The 6,027-nt window shown below is 42.7% G+C and overlaps 1 pseudogene across 1 annotated transcript in view; it reads right to left on the bottom strand.

Moving 5' to 3' along the window:
- The window catches only part of LOC103605803, a 38,121-nt pseudogene extending 32,853 nt beyond the window's left edge, over positions 1-5,268 (bottom strand). Inside the window, exon 1 of the transcript XR_551811.1 lies at positions 5,235-5,268. The product of XR_551811.1 is annotated as a pleckstrin homology-like domain family B member 2 pseudogene (transcript). The remainder of the gene's footprint in view (positions 1-5,234) is intronic.
- Between the last annotated feature and the right edge of the window lie 759 nt (positions 5,269-6,027).

The following is a 6,027-nucleotide window of genomic DNA, read 5'->3' as shown; positions in this document are numbered from 1 at the left end:
TATTTCTTTTAATTTTTTACAAAATCCCCTTATTATAGAGAAGTAAACCAATGTTCTTGTTATCAAGATCTCCCCGAGGAGCACCTGTCTTTAAGTCTGGCCTCCCTCACCTCTCATATGTCCAGTATTCTCTGCAGACTCAGGGGTTCCCCAGGAGATGACATGGTCCCACCTGCATGTAAGGGCTTCCATTTTTGTGCACCTGCTATGCCAAATATTTTTTCATTTGATTTTCACAATGACTCTGAGACTAGGTATTGTCATTTTCACTTTACAAATGAGGATCCAGAGGCTGGGGAACAATAAGGGAGTTACCAAAAGTCACAAAGCTAGTCATGTTCATTGCCTTGTGAGCTGACAACCCCACCCCATCTGCTAGTCTAATGCTGAAAAAGTATCAGGTTTTGTTGAAATTGCTTTTGATGTGTTAATGAGGATGGATCTTAATGGTGGCAGAACTGGAGGTAAAAAGACAAGTTAGAGGTCTATACAATATTTCAGTGGAAAGATGCAAAGAAACTAAACTAGGGCATTTGTTTAAGATAGTAAGGTGCGGATTGTGCTATATATGGGAGGTAAAACTCATCGGGCTAAGATGAGATACTGGTCCTGGGAGGTGGGCACAGGGGAAAGTCTGGCGTGGTTTAGGTAAGTGGTGTATGATGGAGCCATTATCTAAGAATGCAGATACAGGAAGTGGAGCGGATGTGAAGTGAGGAGGGGAATTCAATTTTGGACATGTTGAGTTGGAATATACCTGTACAGCATCCAAGTGAAGTGCAGGGTAGAGAACATGACTAGAGATTTGTATTTAGAGGACACAGATCATGAGTTTTGTTTTTCCTCAAAATGGGAGGGAGCGAGCCAAGCTCGTTCATAGGCTGAGGGAAGAGGGAAAGAGAAATGTTAAGATCTAAGAAAGAGTGGGATTAAGAGCAGTGTCCTGGGAGGAGACAGAGAGGACGGGGTCAAGAACCCAGCTGGAAGGGCCAGCCCGTGGCTCACTGAGGAGAGTGTGGTGCTGATAACACCAAGGCCATGGGTTCGGATCCCATATAGGGATGGCCAGTAATAGATCTGTAACATAACCAGCACCATTTAGACAAGCCCAAGTACAAGATGATGCCATCCATCTCCTCCCATCCCTGTCCCCCGTTCTCTTTTACAAGAAGTCTCATGGTTTTGGAGAAAACAAAACTTTCTGCGTTTCCGCATGTGCAGAACTCTCCATCCCCATCACCTAACTCAATCTCCATCCTGGAATTACATTACCCAGCTCTTGGTGCCAATACACCAATATAAGCTCCCACCACCCTAGGTTAGCCACTGTCCCCCATTTTCAGGACAGCCCCTGGCTGTTCCCCACTTTGAGCACAGCCTGGCAGATTCTTTTCCTTTAATAAAGCTTGAATGGTATGTGGCATTTCAGCTCACTTTCTTCCAGCCAGTTAGCTCACCTGGGAGAGCATGGTTCTGACAATACCAAGTCGAGGGTTAAGATCCCCTTATCAGTCATCTTAAAAAAAAAAAAAAAGAACCCAGTGGAGTGTTGGTCTTGACTAGACTAGAAGAAGTGGTCCTCATATCAATGGAATGGGTAGAAGGAGGTGAGGATAGATGCCCATGTAGGTCAGTGGCAGGAAGAGTTGAGAGTAATGGATTTCACAAACCAAGGGCCTCACTCTTGTCAATGAAGTACAAGGCCAGGTCTTCCACTGAAAGTCTACCAGCCTGCATATTACTGAAGGAGATAAAATGCTGAAATATATGGACTTCCATAAGTTATATTAAAAAGGAGCTTGAAAAATGTTTGTGCCGCAAACAATACCATCAGTACTACAAAACAGGAGAAAATATTTGCAAATCATATATCTGATAAGAGACTTGTATCTAGAATATATGATGAATTCTTAAAATTCAAAATGGTCGAAGGATCTGAATAGATATTTATCCAAAGAAGATATATGAATGGCCAATAAGCACATGAAAAGATGGTGAACATCATTAGCTATTAGGGAAGTGCACCTCAGTACCATCATATGGTACCACTTCAGACCCACTAGGATGGCTGTAAAAAAAAGATGGATTATAATAAGTGATGGAGAGGATGTGGAGAAACTGGAACACTCAAACAGTGCTTGCAGGAATATAAAATGCCACTTCGGACAACAATCTGGCAGTTCCTCAGAAGGTTAAACATAGAACTGATATAGGACCCAGAAATTCCACTCCTAGGTATATTCTCAAAATAAATGAAAGTGTATGTTCTCACAGAAACTTGAATACAAATGTTCATAGCATTGTTTTTCATAATAGCCAAAAAATGGAAGCAACATAGATGTCCTTCAACAGGTATATGGATAAATAAACTGTGGTATATTTGTACAATGAAATATTATTAAGCTATAAAAAGGAATGAAGTACTGACACCATACTTCAACATGGATAAACATTGAAAGCACGCTAAGTGAAAGAAACCAGTCACAAAGATCATCTACTGTATGATTCCATTTATATGGAATGCCCAGCATAGGCTAATCTGTAGAAACAGAAAGTGCATTACTTGTTGCCTGGGGCTGGTTGTGGTGGAGAGGAAGGAGGGACAGGGAGTGATTGCTAAAGGGTGATATTATAATGGTGGATACATGTAATTATACATTTGTTCAAACCCATAGAATATACTAAAGTACTTCAAAAAGTTTGTGGATAAATAGAATTAAAAGATAATATGAATCTTTCCACAAACTTTTTGAAGACCTCCTCATGCAACACCAAAAGTGAACGACTAAAGTACTTCAAAAAGTTTGTGGATAAATAGAATTAAAAGATAATATGAATCTTTCCACGAACTTTTTGAAGACCTCCTCATGCAACACTAAAAGTGAACACTGACTTCCAGTCAAGATGGTGGAATAGATGGTCCCCAGCATCACTCTCTTCCACAAATCAACCAATTTACAACTATTAAAAAGCAATGACAGCCAAGCTAGGGCTGCTAGAGCTCAGGGGAAGAGGAGGAGAGACCTACGGAGTACATGAAAGCAGGAGGAGCCACGATGAGAGAAAGAAAGAACTGCTCCACCCATTTTGAATCCCGGCTGTTTCCAGGATGGAGCTGCTGAGCGCACAGAGCAGGAGCTGGCAAAAGCCGCAGCTGTGCCCTTCGGATGAAGTTGCTTGGAGGTGACGGGGGAGAAGAGGCCCTTGGTGGCTCCCAGGCCAGCAATACCACTAATAGGGTTCCCGTGGACCCACATAGGATGGAGGAGCCACAACAAATGAAAAAAAGGAGCCACTCAGAGGCCAGTGAGTCATCACAAGGGAATGGAGCACGGCCCATCCCATGAGAAGTGTTTGCAGCACAGGTGGTGGGGGAGACACGCCCACGAGGAGAATACTGGGACACAGTAAGGACAGCTGATTCACCCCCCAATCAGTACAAGACCATTCAGAGGAGACTGATCAAGAATATATAATTGCATGGGGTGCAGTTTGACCAAAAGACTCAGGACAAGATGAGAGTTTCTACACAACCCAAATGCAGCAGATTTCACTAAACCCAGAAGTACCTATAAAGTCAACTATTAAAACCTGAGCTGCGCAAAAAGCCTTCCCTAGGGAATCAGTAGCAAAGCAGCAATTTAGCTCAACCACAGAGCTCAAGTACTGGTCCCCACAGGAAGTTCCCCCACTTTAGAAGTAAGCAAAGGACAACAAATTAGTTCCAGTGCAGAGTTTAAGTGGTGGGAACAGCAAATAATCCAACACAGAACTGAAAGAAAAAACAGAGTATACACTGGGGCCTGCCTGGGGTCCTGAGGCATGCAGTTGGGAACTGAACCCTCCTCCCACAACCAGGTACACTGTCAGTGCCACGGAGCCCACCTGGGGTCCTGAGGATTGGAGCCACTAGCAACTGGGTAAGGAGTATACCAAAAACATCACCTCCATGTGAGTGGCCCACCCACCACCACAATAACCACAGCTGCCGTGAAAGCAGCTAGATGCCACAACCACCGTGCAGATGGTCTGTCAGCCACAAGGACAGCTTGTGTCTTTGCTTTGACACAAGGAGAGTCACCAGCAGGGACCATAGAAAAGAAGAGGATGTCTCTTTCCACAAAGCTTATTCCAGAGTAACAGAGAAGCATCTGCTCTACGATAATACTGGGGGACCTGAACTCACCTTTCAGCACTGGACAGATCATCTAGGCAAAAAATCAACAGAGTAACCATTACTCTTTCAGAAGGAGAGAAGAAATTCTGCGGTTATCAGAGGTGGGAGGGGAGAGGGAAGGGGGAGGGGGAGAGATTGGACAAGGAGCATAAAAAATAAGAATGATTTATAGCAATATATATGCAAGTAATATTGATTTGATCAACATATGTCAATGTTGAACCCCCAAAATATGTATAACCAATTATGATTCAATAAAAATTAAAATAAATAAATAAATATAAAATCAGAAAATAAAATAAAATTAGTATAGATATAAATAGTAATAATAAAAAGTGAATGCTAATGCAAACAAAACTATGAACGATGGGTGCTTATGGTGTGTTGGTGTAGGTTCATCAGTTGTAACAAGTGTGTCACTTTGGTGGGGGATGTTGATAACGGGGTGCAGGAGGTGCATGGATAATCCCTGTACCTTTTTCTCAATTTTGCTGCTAATCTAAAACTGCTCTACAAAATAGTCTTCAAAAAAGAAGCCGCTTGAGGTTTGAGGAAAGGATTATTGATGGAGGCGTGAACTGAAGACTGCTAACAATCAGATGATAACAATATGAAAAACAGCCATTATGTTTAAGGACTTATATGCCAGGCACTGTGCTAAGTGTTTTGACTACTTTATCTCCTTTAATCTTCACCACAAACCCATATATATTAGGTACTTTTTCCTCATTTTACAGACAGCACAGTTAAAGCTTAGGAAACATAAAAAAACTTAACGCCAACAATAAGGAAGAGACAGACAAAATGCAGACATAGGTCTGTTTCAGTCTGCTTTTAAATACCTGCACTGTGCTGTTTCCCGTGAGCTTTTCTTTTCTTTTTAACTCCAACCTTCTATGTTCAGCACAAATGCTACCTTCTTTAGGCCAACCTTTTTCCTGGGCAGTCCCACAGTACTCTGTGTCTGTCAATCTTAGAGTGGTAGATAGCATTTTCATCCCTGCAGTCCTGATAAAGATTTGCAGAATAAATGCACCAGTAAATGTGCTCTCCTTACCTCCTTCACACGCAGGAGTCCCAGCAGCACGACTGCTGCCCTGCACGGAGTGACCTCCTAATGTTCAGAGCACTGACTAAGAGCTAAAGTAGCCAAGAGCTCAACCCAGACAAAATGCGGCTCTTTATTCCCCTCTATTTGAAGAGATTATGGCTGGGAAGAAAAGAACAAAAGCAGATCTCAACTCTTAGCTAGACTAAGCTCACACCCACCTCCCTCCCAAGATGATTCTCTCAGGTTTTGTGGTCTTGATACAACCTTCCAGCTTTCCTCACCTAATAACTGCAGACATACCTACATTAGTCCCTGGCACATAGGAGGGGCCAAGAAACTTTATCTTCCTTTTCCATTCCTTTCTCAGTCCCCTCTCCTATCCCTACTGATGCCAGTCAAGAGCTTACTGTTTAAATTCAAACCGCTAGTCTAGAAGGGGAAAGAATAAAAGAAGAGATAAAATACAAACCTCAGGCCCGGCCCGTGGCTCACTCGGGAGAGTGCGGTGCTGATAACACCAAGGCCGCGGGTTCGGATCCTATATAGGGATGGCTGGTTGGCTCACTTGGGAGAGCGTGGTGCTGACAAACCTTGCTCACTAAACTGGTCTGCTCTATCTCCTCTGTGGTTTAGTAATAACAGCAAACTGCTATGAGGCTCAGTGCCTTCTGAGGAAACTGTGACATCTGTACACATCTACCCTAACAATACTTTATTATAATGCGAGAAGCAGTAGAAGAAAAATAGTGCTTTATAATAAAGCATCCCAATGTTTACGTGGGCTTACATTGTGTCAGAA

The sequence above is a fragment of the Galeopterus variegatus genome, unplaced genomic scaffold (assembly GCF_000696425.1).
Source record: "Galeopterus variegatus unplaced genomic scaffold, G_variegatus-3.0.2 Scaffold6082, whole genome shotgun sequence".
NCBI lineage: Eukaryota > Metazoa > Chordata > Mammalia > Dermoptera > Cynocephalidae > Galeopterus > Galeopterus variegatus.
This window is presented reverse-complemented; position numbering and strand designations above follow the sequence as displayed.